The following is a 15,201-nucleotide window of genomic DNA, read 5'->3' as shown; positions in this document are numbered from 1 at the left end:
GTAGTGGCCTTGGGTTGTTTTCTTGTTGAAAACACACACACAGGGGTGCCTGGGTGGTACAGTCAGCTAAGCATCTGACACTTGATTTCAGCTCAAGTTGTGATCTGAGGGTCGTGAGATAAAGCCAGAAGTCTGCTTAAGACTCTCTCTCCCTCTAATTAAAAATAATAATAATAAAAATAAATAAATAAAACACACACACAAAATAAGCCCACTATCAACAATTTTTCTACACACTATATAAAATAACAAATTTCTAGGATGGTTATCTACTTGTTAAAAAAATTTTAAAGGGCAATCAAGGCAGGTTTTCTAAATCTGTGTTGGCTTCCTTACCACCAGGACCTGAGTCAACTCTAAGGACAAAGGTGTATTGCAGAGTATTTGTTTTTTAAGTAGAACATGGCATTTTTCATTTTGAAAACATGCTCCTGAGAAATTCTGAAATAACCAAAGAAAATATTATTACCAACTGCTAAAAAAAAAAAAAAAAAAAGACAAGCCTGTGCTTTAAAAATCACCAGTAAGTTAAAGTTAAACTAATCTTCAAACAGAATCAAAATATATGTAGGCAGTATTCAAGCTAGTAAGTGGGGTGTGGGGGTACTCGTTTTGCAATCTTGACCCTCAATAAATAAAATGCAAAAGGCAAAACGGTTTAAAAAAAAAGATACTACTATAAAATAGCATGGTCTCTACTTCTACACTTGACCTTTAAACATTAATGCCCTTTGAGTAATTATTAATGGATTTAATATGCAAACACCTCTGAGCTACTTCAGAATAAACATGATTAAATACCTAAAATAAACGTATTAGGGAAAGGAGAAAGGCCTGTTTAAAAAAAAAAAAAACAATTTCTCGGGTCTCACATCAAAAGTGTGCCATACATACGGTTCGGCACCGAAAGGCAGCAACCTGGGAGGGTCAGAGGCGCCGCAGGCCCGAGGCCCTGAAGCTGGGGCGGCAGCTCATCCCTCAGACTTTGCGGGGCAGTGGCCCAGCCCAGTCGGGGTGGGGCTGAGAGCTGTTAGCCGGGGCGGGCCAAACGGCAGGGCGGGGAGCCCAAGTCTCACCTCCACTTCCCTTTCCCAGCGCAGAGCCCAGTTCCGCGACCACCCAAGAGCCCCTGCACCACAAAGACAGATTTTTCTCTCGCCCGGTCCGCTCAAAGTTTATCGGTCTTTCCCTGCGGTCAGGGCCGCCGGGCTTTGTAGTTCGTCTGTCCAGGCCACCCCGCCAAGGCCGCAAGCCTGTGGAGCCGCTAAACTACAATCCCCATAATGCCCCGCGAGCCTCGCGCTCCCACTGTTCTCTACCTCCCCTCACCGCGCCCCACGACCCGCGCCGCCGCACTGCCGCGGCAGCGGGAGACCGGGTGGGGCTGTGAACCTGAACCCCCACCACCTGCTCTCCTGCTTGCGCCCGTCCCCCTGTGATTCATTACCTACGCGCCGCAGATCGGCGGACCGTTGGTGATGCTGTCCGGGTGGGGGTGGGGCGCAGGCCGCCGCCGCCGCGGAGTCCGTTAGTTCGCGACGTGAGGGAAGAGGCGGTGGCGGCGGCGTACGGTTGCCATGGCAGCCGCAGGCCTAGCCGCGAGGGGAGCGCGGAGGCTCCGAGTCACCTCGGGGGAGGAGCCTGGGAACCCCACCCGGGTGAGGGGGGAAGGGAGGCGCAAGGATGCGTCTGGGAGAGGGAGACGGTGACATTGAGGAGGACGAGTGACTAATTGAACTCGGGTACTGCCCACTGAGCCCTGCCGCGGCAGCGTCCAATCCCCTTGGCAGGACGCGTGTCCTGTGCAGTCGGCGGAGCGCGTTGGTGCCCACTCTATTCTGGGAGGATGCCTGTGGCGTCAGAGGAAGGAGCGCCCGAGCGGCTCGACGCCCGGCTCTTTAAAGGTCGTCCGGTCCGGCCTCTCCCCCGCCGCCTCTGCGGGCGTCCTCGGCTGGCTCTGCCTGGTGGCGTGGTGGGAACCGGAGCCACCCTTTCTGGGCTTTTCACCAGCAAAACCGAATTTGCAGTGTTTCACACCTTTCTGCCACTTTCTGAGGAGTAGGATAGAAACGAATCCTTTAGTAAGGCGTAATGCGTATGGCCTTTAGGATTATTGAGATTTGAGAACTTGTAAGTGGCACTGATTTCGGCTCAATTTTTGATGTGTAATATTTCCGAGGTAATCTTTTATGGACTCTCCCAAGACGCGTCTCAGAGATGCGGTGCTGTAGAAACAGGTTAAGCGCATGGGCTTCTAAAACCCGCTTCTCGGTTCCCCTACATTTGGTAGCTGATAACCAGGGGCAATTTACTTAACGCTCTGATGCTGAACGTTTTAATCTGCAAAATGGAGATAATGCCTAGCGCGTAGTGCTTGTGAGAAATAAAGGCATTCATACTGAGGAAGCACTGTAAAACAAAGACTGGCATTTAACAATAACTTTTAAATCTTACTTAATCCTTCGTGATAAGAATCAGAAGAGTGGTTACCCTGGAGGTGAGACTGGGGTGTGACCGAAGAGGGAATTTTCGGTAGTGATGGAAAAGCTCTCTATCTTGCTGAGGGTTTGGGTTACAGAGGTATGTACATTTGTCAAAACTCATGGAATGGTGCGTGTAAAATCTGTACGTTTCACTATAGGTAAATGTACCTCAAAAAAAGAACATAAAAATAAGATCAGTCTTGGCAATGTTCAAATAAACAATACAGAGTTGTTAACTACAGTGACCAGGCTGGGGCGTCTGGGTGGCTCAGTCGTTAGGTGTCTGCCTTCCGCTCGGGTCATGATCCCAGACTCCTGGGATCGAGTCCCACATCGGGCTCCCTCCTCGGCGGGAAACCTGCTCTCCCTCTCCCTCTCCCACTCACGCTGCTTGTGTTCCTGCTCTTGCTATCTCTGTCTCTGTCAAATAAATAAATGAAAATTAAAAAAAAAAAAAAAACTATAGTGACCAGGCTGTACATTACATCCCCAGGACTTATTTATTTTATAACAGAAAATGTGTACCCTTTGGCCCCCTTCATCACCCATTTAGCTCCACTACTCCCACCCCCACCCCCACCTCTGGCAACTACCAATCTGTTCTCTGCATCTGTGAGATTATAATTAGAGCTGTAGACTCTATAATAGAGACCACAGAGATGTTCGCTGTCCAATCTCCAGATTTTGCAGATGAGGAAAATGAGACCTAGAGATTTAAGTAAGTGGAGAAAGTGGGGGGAAATTACCCTGTCGTTTTCTACCAATAAATGTCTCTTGAGAAATTATGATTGAAAATAGCAAGCTACTTATGTGTATGTCATCCGGTTCTCAGTCGGGGTCACCTTGTCCACAGAAATTTTATTGAAATTGACTCAAGTCCCTTTTCCACCTCCTGTGGAAAGGCCAATGTTCTCTCCAAGACTGTACATTCCCTTGGGGCAAGGACGAGGGGGGCAGATGACAATTTCAGGGTCACTTCTGGGTCTGAGTTCCTGCTTTCTCTGAACACATGGACTCTCTCTCATCTCACCCTCTGCAACTCTTTTCCCTCCTGCTGACACACGGTTTGGAAATCAAACCCTTTTCTTCGTTTGTTTGTATAGCAGGCTCCTCTGAAGGTTTGGAGCAACTGAGGAGTTTTAAATGAAGGATGCAATAACCTAAAGTTAGAACTCCTTGGTCTTGGAAGGCCTACAGTATCCCAATGGCATTGGTATCCACCAACCCCCGTTCTTTTTCAGCAGAAACTGCAACTCTGCACTAACCACCATCTCCCTGGTACCATCTCTCCCTTCCTCTTTTCTCTCTTTATACAGTACTTTTAGTCACCTCTGTCTCCTAATCTCTACCTTCAGGACCACCTCCCATTCCTCAACTGGTTATCAAAGTATTTTCCAACGCAAAGTACTTGCCCCAAGAGAACTCTGGTCCTGGCTATTAAAATCATATGGTAAAACTCAGTATATATCTGCATATTCTATTTGATTCAGCCCAAAGTATACTCGGTAAATATTAAGCTTATGCACGTGTCCTGTCTAGGCTACCTGCAGAGTGGGTTCAATTATGAAAATGATTCAGTATAAATGAGGAAGCAGTTGATAGTAGCTAGAACCTCATGTCGGAGAGAAGGAAAAACTAAAGTCTCTGTGAGCATAGCTTATATTGTGCAGAAGTAATGACAGCATTCAAGCAATAAAATCCAGAACAAAATCTGAGTTAATACTTAATAGCAATAATGACATCCTTATAGAAGCAACACCTGGACTTGTCACCTCTAGCAATTTGATCACAACTCTGCATATATAATGAGCATATAAATAGAGTCTCCTTTACTCCTGGAGAAGATGATACGGATCTGCTCTCAGCTGAACACATGTTTTTGTAGTAGGGATGATAGGTTCACCCGATCCATCCGTCCCTCATCTGATTTCCCTTGTGACTTGCGCTTACGAGGCAGCTGGCCAGGGTTGTAGTGCAGTCCACAGCCATGAAGAAGTCTGCAAATGCAAGGCCCCAAATACATAATCCTCCTTGTTTTTTGAAGTCAGAATCCCAGAGAAGCAGTTCAGCAGGACAAGCCACCTAGGGAGAATGAGGACAGCAGTGATAGGCAACAGCCACCTTCAAGTAAGCTGAAGGAAGACCATGAGCAGGGCCTTAGAAAACCGAGCATGGCTATGGACAGTTGGGAAGGAATGAGGACCGATAATAGTTTATTGTTTCCACTGGAGACTTTGGATTATTTCAAGTAATAAACACACTGTGCAAATCTGAAAGTAATAACAGATGAATCTACATAGACAATATGGTCATGAGACATTGCCCTCATTAAAGAGACTTAGAACATCTAGGGGCGCCTGAGTGGCTCAGCTAGTTAAGCATCTGCCTTCGGCTCAGGTCAGGATCCCAGGGTCCTGGGATTGAGCCCCGCATCGGGCTCCCTGCTCAGCGAAGAGCCTGCTTCTCACCGTCTCCCTCTGCCCCTCCTCCCTCTCGTGCGCATGCTCTTTCTCTCTCAAAAATCTTGGAGAGAGAGAGAGAAAGACATCTGGTTCAAAGTCTGACATTTTTCCTCAGTTATCAGGCTTGACTGGTATAGCATTTGACTTCGCTGGTCACCCTCCTTAGTGGTTCACAACCTTGGTTCTCCTCAAAGCCTACTTCATCGTGTTATTCACCAGCTCTTCTATCTGCTCCTTATTTGTGGAAATAGCTCCCAACATTCAATCAATACACCCTCTCCATGTATAGCGTTTCATCTCTCAGCTCTGGTTGACACTCAGATTTCCCTCACTAGTTCTGATCCCCAAGCTCCAATACTGCCCTGAGCATGCTGTGCACTTCCTTATCTTGTTCTATATAATGTTTTCTTCACCTGGAATGCTATCTCCTTACCCTAAAGTCCACCTCTTCTGCAAAAACTAACTCAGGCCTCTACGTGAAGCCTTTCCTGATCATTCCTGCTCACAATCATATCATCCTGCTCTGTACTCACATTTCCTGCCTATATCACTCACTCAGACAACCAACCATACCGCCTAGTGGCAGTTCGTGTGTTGTTTACTCATTGGCTTTTGTCTTTTCTCCTCACTGATTTCAAGCTCCTCTGATGTACATTTCTGGGTATTTCCAAATACGTCTTTATAATACCTTTCATATAAGGACACAATATTTTTGATTGTTGGCTCCTTAACTTTTCTCCTGAGTTATACCTCCTCTCTCATAGCTCTCCCCCTTCTAGTGCTATGAAGGACATTTACAGCCTCCTAAGATAAATATCTCTAAAGCATATGGAAAAGTGTGGGCCCCCATATATATTCAGTGGATGGGTACCTTAGGAGGCAGTTCCTCTAAGTCACTTTTAGTATGAAAGGAGTTCAGGAGGTAAGTGGCACTGAATTCCAATGCTCAAAGTCACAGACTATGTCCTAGAGCAAAGTTTAGTAGGTCATGAAATCAAGCCTGCTTCTCCCTCTGCCTGCCACTCTCCCTGCTTGTGCTCTCTCTCTCTCTCTCTCCTCTCTCTCTGACAGCAATTACTGGGACCAGACTATTAGGCCATTGCTGGGGTGACGCTGACAGTAATCTAACAGGAGGCAACCATGTGAGCGAGGGGCTTCCTCTTCTTCCAGCCTTGTGCTCTTCCCTAGTGTACCCAGGAGTCAGCAGACAAAGGAGAAATGAGGGTTGCCTGGTTCCAGCTCCATCAGCACAAAGCAGGAGAGAGGGTAGGTTTGAAGCTGAAAGTCCCCTGACTGCTGTCCAGTACTTGACCGGAACTATGTGCATACAACTCTGCATTTCGTTCCTATTGCTTCTGTTCCATTCTACCTTACCCTACTCCGTTTTAAATATTAAAAAGCTGGAGAGGATGCAGGAAATTGATTTCATGACCATGCTCCATCAGCACATAGCTGTCTCCAGCTTCTAGTGGCACTTCCAGAACCAGACTCACGACACCTCTCCTCCCTCCACCCCAGACTTACCGCATGGTCAGGTGTGCCTTTCTTTAGAGTTCTGGGTCAGGTGTGCCTTTCTTTAGAGGTCTGGGTCCCACTTCTATGGTGCTGCTGCTCTAGGAGGCTGGGTTCTAAGAACCCCATCCTCCTCTCCGCTCTCTGACCTCTGACCCCAGAGGCTGTCACTGCTTTGCAGTCATGACTGACATGTTACTCCAGAGTTCTTTTTCAATTTTTACAGCCCTCCAACATCTACTTAATTCCCTCTGTTCAATTCTCTCTGTTGAAATACTTCCTCTGCTTTCTTTCTTTTTTTTTTTCTTTCAGATTTTATTTATTTATTTGCCAGAGAGAGAGCACAAGCAGGCTTCCCGCAGAGCAGGGAGCCCGATGTGGGGCTCGACCCCAGGACCCCGGGATCATGACCAGAGCCGAGGGCAGCCACTTAACCGACGGAGCCACCCAGGCATCCCTACTTCCTCTGGTTTCTTTTCTCCTGACTGGTGGACCCTAAAAAATATGGATTGGGAAGTAAAATATATTTCCTGCTTTGAATGTCAGCCAAAAGTTTTAAGAAACACTACCTTAGAGGAATGGGAGAGTTCTTCAATAGACAGACGCCCTGAGTGCCAAGGGGCCAGCCCTACCCTGTCCCTGTCCGGGGGGCTCTGCATCTCAGGAGTGCGAGGAGCAGAGATGCAGGTCTGTCACGGCAGCTGTCACCGTCGGAGCCCAGGCCTAGCTAGTGTGGCCTGTTAGAACCACAGCTGACAAGCCGACAGCTGTCTACCACAGGTCAGCTGGAGCCCCAAGCTTCATCTGGAATCTGACCTCTCTCGGATATGTAGAAACTCAGCCTTTTAACTTGCTGCCCTTCCACCCTTTTTGAGTGGGGGAAAACAAAAGTGAATGATGAAAAAAAGCTAGAGACCTGATAAAGTGGGACTTGGCGAGTCGAAGCAAAGGATGAAAAAGACAGATTCTCAGCGAGTATTTTGTCTCTGTGATGCTGCCTTTTCTCACAGGTGATATGAGCAGGTGATAGCCAAGAGAAGGAAAGGAAGAACCTTATCCCTATGATCCAGCCCAAATGAGTCCTTTGCTCTATTTTATTCATGAACTTCTATACTTCTGCTTCAGTGCTCCCATTAGAAGGGAGACACTCTTTAAAGACTGGAGCTATTAGGTCGGCCTCATTTAATCACATATTCCTAATGAAAAGAACTGCTCTACATTTTGGGAACTCAAAATATTTCTTATGTATGCCAAAATAAACACAGAACCTCTTGGCAGTCGCCTGTGGGGATTCTCCTTGCTTAGGATTTTGTATTTCTTTATGCTAATTTAGAAATATGAACAGAAAACCCAGGACTCAAGGCTGTTAAGTGGATTTGTAACACTCTGGAGTGTTGTGGGTACGTAACTCAATGAATGAACGTATAGTCCTCTGTGATTGCTGGAGTAATAGTATTTTCATTGAGCACTGCAGTCAGTCATCGCGGATACTCTGCAAGCTGCTAATACATTAGCAACACGTCTTTCACCGAACTGTTTTAGGACCTTACATTTAGTAGAGGACTACATAACCAAATGTGAATTACTCAGGCAAATGTTGGCAATTTACTTCGTTTGTGATGCGCAGAACATTTTCTAGCGAACTGGAAAGCATGTCACCTTGTGATTTCGCCACTGAAACACGTTACAATGTAGGTGGCATGTCACAGAGGAAAAGCAGCTTGTGATCAGGTTTTCTATTTGTAGAAGGCAGTGTTGTGCCAAGCAACCCCAACCACAAAACATTTTAAGTCTGAATGAAAAAAGGGAGCGGTACAGCTGGGATCCCATTTCCCCTTCCAAGAAGATACGAGCCACCTAGAGAGCTATACTCCTGGATCTAGAATCCTTCTCTTGCCTTTTTTTTTTTTTTCCTGTGGTCTGTTTTAGTTCAGCCTGCCGGGAATTGAAAGTGATGGGTTTGGGAGGTAATTCCATTTCCTCTCTTCCCTCTTGTTTTTCTGCTACATTTTAGGTTTTCTTTGTGATTTATGTGCGTAAATGATGACTTACATGAATCATTCCTAAATGGTTAACTATTCAAGCAAACTGTTCATCATCCAGTTCTCTGTGATATCCTCGCCTTATGTTCGCCAGGCTGCCTCACTCCTTTCTCAAATCCCACCGCAAATTACACGTTTCCAAAAAACCCTCACTGACAGCTACAGTGAAGACAGAACTAACAGCCCTTATTCATCCTCGCCTCTGTCCCTTTTCCCCAGCTCTCCGGTTACCTGTTCTCACTATCCCACAGTGAAATCACAATGAAATAAAGGACAGCAATCACGTAAGTTTTGTGCTCTTTCTTTCCTCTTGCTCTGTGCCTGGATTTATGCCTTTGTGACAAATAAGCGTGTTGTTGTTTTCTTAAACATTACAACATACATGAGAATTAGAGTTGTCCAGTCACACCTCAGGGATGTGGGTTGGTTCCAGAACACCACAATAAAACAAATATCACAGTAAAGCAAATCAAATGAATTTTTTGGTTCCCCAGTGCATATAAAAGTTATGTGTACACTATCCTGTAATCTTTTAACTGTGCAATAGCATTATGTCTAAAAAACAATGTACTGGGGCACCTGGCTGGCTCAGTTGGCAGAGTGTGCGACTCTCAATCTCAGGGTTGTGAGTTTGAGCCCCACGTTGTGTTGTAAAGATTACTTTAAAAAAAAGTAAAATTTTTAAAAATAAAAATAAATTTAAAAAATAAAAACAATGTACATACCTTAAGACAAAGTTCCTTTATTGCTGAAAGATGAGTTTTCAGCTGGTGGAGGATCTTGCCTCACTGTTGATGGCTGCTGACTGATCAGGGTGGTGGTTGCTGAAGGTTGGGGTGGCTGTGCCAATTTCTCAAAATAAAACAACAATGAGGTTTACCCATGTTTATACCTGTAGAATTAGTTCATTTATTTTAACTGCTGCAACCATATCATACAGTTCATCCATTTCCCATTGATGGACATTCATTTCTTTCCAACCTTCATGTCTTGGTACATCTGGGCTGCTGTAACAAAAATACCATAGGCTGGATGGCTTATAAACAGAAATCTATTTCTGACATTTCTGGAGCCTGAACAGTTCAAGATCAAGTCACGGGCAGATTCAATGTCTGGTAAGAGCCAGCTTCCTAGTTCATTGACAGTGGTCTTCTTGCTGGGTCCTCATGTGGCAGAAGGGGAGAGGGAGCTCTCTGAGGTCTTTTATAAGGACACTAATCCCACTCATGAATGCTCCACCCTCCCAAAGATCCTAATCACCTCCCAAAGATCCCACCTCCAAATAGCATCACACGGGGTGGTGGGGGTGGGGAGTGTGGAGGAGTAGGGTTCGAACATGTGAATTTAGAGAGGACATGCAGCATTTTACCCTTGGCCCCCCAGAATCCACATCCTTCTCACATGTCATCAACTCTAATGTCCAAAATCTCATCTAAATATCATCTCAATCAGTTATGGGTGAGACTCAATATTCATCCTGAGGCAAATTCCTCTTCAGCTGTGAGCCCATGAAACCAAAAATGTCATGTGCTTCCGAAACAAAAATGGTGGGACAGGCACAGGACTAACTTTCCCACTCCAAAAGGGAGAAACAGGAAGGAAGAAAGGAAGGAGGTCCAGAGTTAAGTCCAAAACCCAAGGAGGCAAATTCTATTAGACCTTAAGACTGGAGAATAATTATTCCACTTTGACTTGATGCTCTGCCCTCCAGGTACACTCGGGTAGGGATCCCACCTTCCAGACACACTGGGCTGGTGGTCCTGCTCTCCCAGCTTTCTTGGGCAGAAATTGGGCCCCAACGCTCCCAACAGCCCTGCCCCCATAGCTTTGAGTGGTCTCACCTGCTATGGCTCCCATGGGCACCACTCTTATGGCCCCAGGGTCCTATCCTTTGAAATTTAAGTGAAAGCAGCCATGTCCCCAGGGATTGTATGCTCTGTAGGCAGTGAGATACCACCAGAGTTTGCTACCTGCACTCTCTCAGGGGTAACCACTGCAACCCACATTGCACCTGGGCCCACTGGCTCCTCACATGGGGCAGCCTAGGAGCGTGGTGGGGTGTGTGGTTGTGGTTGCGCGGTGTGAGGGGAAGCAGTACCCAGCAGCTCACACTGAGCTCCTGCAAGTGCCAGCAACACCTCTTTTGAAACTGCTCTTCCCTGCCCTCCTGCTCTGGGTCTATGTGGGAATGGTAGGCCTGATGATCTTTGAGTCACTCTGAGAGGAATCCTCAGTCATTCCTCCATTGTCTTGGAGAATAGCACCTGGCTTTTGCTAACATGGCTGATCCGTATTCATCCCTTCATCAAATGGTCACTTAGCCACATCCTCAAGTGTTCTCTCCTTTCTCCTTTCTTTCAACAGGGACAGACTGAGAATTTTCCAAATATTTAAGGTCTGGTTCCTTTTTGATCAACATTTCCATCTTTAAGTCATTTCTCTCTTGTTGAATTTTACTGTAAGGAGTCAGGAAGAACCAGGCTGCTCCTGCAACACTTTGCTTAGAAAGTGCTTCAGCTAAATATCCAATTTCATTGCTAGTGTGAAAGGATTTCAATCTCAAATGGAACCAGAGGATATGAAATAGAGAATCTCGAGAATGCGCCATCGGCAGTGCCTGGGTGGCTCACTTGGTTAAGCATCTGCCTTCGGCTCAGGTGATGGTCCCAGGATCCTGGAATCGAGTCCTGCCTCCCTCCTTAGGCACCCTGCTTCAGTGGGGAGTCAGCTTCTCCCTCTGCCCCTCCCCCTGCTCATTCTCTCTCTCTCTCTCTCAAATAAATAAATAAAATCTTAAAAAAAAAAAAGTGCCGTCGGGAGAATAGAACTTAAGAACCAAGAGACTGATTTCCATTAAATGCCTGATTTACCCAAGACCAAGACTTAATGCCTGACCAATGAACGTCCAAAAAGAATCTCTCCCCATCCTTAAGCCAATGAATTCACTGCTTGGAATCTGGCTCAAACTCCCGCTCATTGCATTCCTTGCCCATAAATATTTGACCCAGACACTGAATGGACCGGCCTGTAGCTTGCATTTCCCAAGTTGTATTCCTCTGCTATTCCCGAATAAACTCAATTTTAGGTAATTTGAGCTTGCCTCAGTTTACCGCTTTATGTAGGTTGATACTTGCTAGTTCTAACTTCCACAAAACACTAGAACATTAACACAATTCAGTTGTTTGCCACTTTATAAAGGATGGCCATTCCTCCATTCTCCAATAAAATCTTCCTTATTTCCATTGAAGACCTCATCAGATGGACTTTACCATCCCTGATCCACCACCATTCTGTTCAGGGTTAGTTAAGAAGATTGAGGCTTTCTCTACAGCCCTCCTCTTTTTGAGCTGTCACCAGAATCACCCTTAATGGTCTGTTCACAGCAATGTCAGCCTTTTCTAGCATGCACCTCAAAACTTTTCCAACCTCTACCCATTACCCAGTTCCAGAGCCACTCCACATTTTTTTTTATTTGACAGAGAGAGAGAGAGCGCGCACAAGCAGGGGGAGTGGCAGGCAGAGGAAGAGGGAGAAGCAGGCTCCTCACCGAGCAAGGAGCCTGGGATCATGATCTGAGTCAAAGGCAGATGCTTAACTGACTGAGCCACCCAGGCACCCCGCCACTCCACATTTTTTTAAAGACTTTTTTTTTATTTGAGAGAGAGAGTGAGACAGAGGGAGAGGGAGCGAGAATCTGAAGCAAACTCCAAGCTGAGTGCAGAGCCCAGAGCGGGGCTCAATCTCACCACCCTGAGATCATGACCTGAGCCGAAACCAAAAGTCAGACACTCAACCAACTGAGCCACCCAGGCGCCCTGCCATTCCACATTTTTAAGTATTCATTACAGCAGCACCACACTCCTGGTACTTCACTAATCTAAAGGTTGTACAGTGAATATTCTTGGATGTTACTTTGTACATATGTATAAAAGGTTTAGTAGGATTTATGCCAGGGAGAATCATGGATAGCAAAGCATGTTCATCTTCAATTTTCCTAGATTTTACCAATTACTTCCTAAACTGGTTGTCTCTATTTAGATTCAAAACAGCAGAACAAGAGAATTTCTACTTCACCATGTCTTGGAATTATCCAACATTTTAGTTTTTGCTGGTCTGACAAGAATGAAAGTATCAAGGTGTATTTGAGTTTAATATGGATGTCACTGTGTGTGTATTGTCAAGTCAAGAAAATGAGGCAGAAGCCAAGGAAGCAGAGGAAGTCAGATATGAATTAGGTAGTATATTAGTTATCTATTATAACAAATTACCACAATCTTATAGGCTCAAGACAACACACTTTTCTTATCTCAGTTTCTGTGGGTCAGGAATCCAGGCACAGTTCAGCTGGGTTCTCTACTTCAGGGTGTCTCTTGAAGCTGCAGTCAAGGTGTTGGCTAGGGCTGGGGTCTTATCTGAGAGCTTGACTGGGAAGGACCCACTTCCAAGCTCACATGGTTGTTGGCAGGATTCAGCTCTTTTCAGGCGGTTGGACTGAGGGCCTTTTTTCCTTGCTGGCTGTCAACCAAAGGCTGCCTTCAGTTCTCTGCTACTGGAACCTCTTCACAAGACAGCTCATAATATGCCAACTCGCTTCATCAAAACCGGCAAAGGTAAGACTTTGATAGTAAGACTTGATAGTAAGAATCTTCAGTAATCTATTCATGGTTAGTATCTAGTAATCTATTCATCTTGCATATTCTACTGGTTAGAAGCAAGTCACAGACCCCACCCATACTCAAAGGAGAAGGATGACCCAGAAGTGTGACTATTGGGAGGTAGGGATTATTATGGGCCCTCTTAAAGTCCATCTGGCATAGGCAGGCATAAGAGTTGAGACTATTGGTTAGCCTATCATTACAAACCCAAATAATAGTGCACTCAATTAGACTAGAGATTTATTTCTCTCTCATTTGGAAGTCTAGATAGGTAGTGCAGGGCTGGTAAGGCAGTTCATATTCACCAGGGACCCATGTTCCTTCTATCTCATTGATCTGCTGTTCACAACATGTGGATCCTGCCTCATCCTACAAGACAGGTACTCCAAGCACTTGCCACCACGTTGCACTCTAGCCACTGAACTCCATTCTACATACTGCGGTCAGCATAATTGTACTAAGATGAAAATCTACTCATGTCACTCCTCTGAGTAAATACCAATGGCACTTCCAGCCTACAGCAGAATTTCTCAAACTTATTTATTTTTATCATAAAACCCTGTACTCAGTACAGGCATACATATATATGTACATACCACACACACACACACACACACACACACACACACACACACACTCATAGATCTCAAACACATGAAAGTTTCTGAAACAAAATTCACTCTTACTACTACTCTAATATTCCTTTTTCTTTTATATTGAATTCATGAACTACTAATGAATATGGGAAAACACTGGCCTACAGGCTATAGTTCAGAGTATATGGTGACCTGGTTGTGCTTGTTTTTTCTTCCTCTCTTCACTCTAAACTCTTCATGCTCCCAGACCTTGGTGCCTATATACCTCTTCCTTCTGCCTATAACCACCCCCCACAACTGTCCTTCCCACCTCACCAGCTCCTCCTTGCTTTTCAAGAATCTGCTCAAGCTTTCCCTCTGGAACCCATTCCCTGGCCCCAATCCCTTTCCTTGAGCCCCCATAGAATTCTGTCTCCCCCATCATAGCACTCCTGCTGATTCCAGTCATCTGCTCACATCTCTGCTTCTCTCCTAAATCAGTCCCCCTGAGAATGGGGACTCTGACTAAGGTTGTGTATCCTCAGCCCTTGCAGAGTGCCTGACGTAAAGTCAAGACCTAATAAATGTTTCTTAGATGAATAAATAAATGAATGAATGTCGTAGGAAAAGAAGTTCCTGACAATATTTACTGAAAATCTATTGTATGTAGAGCGTTGTGCTAGAGAGAATCATGAAAAAAAAGCAGAAGCTGACAGTGATAAATTCTTAAAAAGGTATAAATGGCCTATTTTCATAAATAAGGAGTGTCTTTATAACTACAACTAAGTACCATCAGGTGTCTCACTGACAGTGGACAGAATGATGTTAAGTGGAATTGAAAAAACTCATTTCTCACATCCCTTCTCTTAACTGATTCCCCATTTCATCTCTGATGGGAGAAACCTCAGACATCCCTCAGACGTCTCTCTCCTAGCCTGGGTCTACTCTCCAAAGTGAGGCCCAGTGTAGAGCAAATGGACAGAGGTGTTCAAGTGATTTTTGATCAAGTACCCCACATGACTCATTCAGGGCCTTCCAAAACAGGCCCAGGGAGCCAAAATGAGGTAATATGACATGTTACAGACTTCGAGGGTGGTTAAGAACACACGCAGCAGCCGCTGCAGATGCCATCAAAGAGCCAGAAAATTCAGGAGTTCAGCAGGAAGGGAAGTGTGAATTCAAAATGGATTCAGTGGCTCACTGAGTCAGACACTTCTTTGATCGTGGGAAACCCAGTCTTCTCAGGTCAATGCTGCGGTCCTGGCTGGTAAATTCAAGAATAAACCAGGCCAAACATATATGCAGACCATATTGGAAAGAATAAAATATTGACAAGGCAACAACTTACACTTTGGTGTCAGTTTAAAATCCCAACTGCTAGAAAACAGCATTAGAAATAACCTGACCTCTCTCAAACTATTGCTTTCTCCCTCTAGTTCATAATAATAGCAACAGTTTATCTTGATACTGAC

General features: G+C 45.3%; 1 protein-coding gene and 1 long non-coding RNA gene across 5 annotated transcripts in view; both read right to left on the bottom strand.

Annotated features, from left to right (window-relative positions):
• KATNAL1 (katanin catalytic subunit A1 like 1) overlaps positions 1-2,377 on the bottom strand; it is an 88,915-nt gene extending 86,538 nt beyond the window's left edge. The window contains exon 1 of one of the 4 annotated variants that reach the window (XM_025875110.2): positions 1,448-2,377. The gene's annotated coding sequence lies outside the window, so the exon portion shown is untranslated. Of the gene's footprint in view, positions 1-872; positions 1,013-1,076; positions 1,408-1,447 lie in introns of those variants that run through there. The other 3 variants (XM_025875107.2, XM_025875108.2, XM_025875109.2) reach the window with 3 other exon arrangements.
• A 1,028-nt stretch (positions 2,378-3,405) lies between these two features.
• The window catches only part of LOC141373130 (uncharacterized), a 48,794-nt gene continuing 36,998 nt past the window's right edge, over positions 3,406-15,201 (bottom strand). The window contains exons 2-3 of the long non-coding RNA XR_012378831.1: positions 9,225-9,506; positions 3,406-4,565 (exon numbers count right to left, since the gene is read on the bottom strand). This is a non-coding gene — a long non-coding RNA (uncharacterized lncRNA). The remainder of the gene's footprint in view (positions 4,566-9,224; positions 9,507-15,201) is intronic.

Source organism: Callorhinus ursinus, unplaced genomic scaffold, assembly GCF_003265705.2.
Source record: "Callorhinus ursinus isolate GAN/ISIS: 27379988/994484 unplaced genomic scaffold, GSC_fseal_2.0 scaffold7, whole genome shotgun sequence".
Lineage (NCBI taxonomy): Eukaryota > Metazoa > Chordata > Mammalia > Carnivora > Otariidae > Callorhinus > Callorhinus ursinus.
This window is presented reverse-complemented; position numbering and strand designations above follow the sequence as displayed.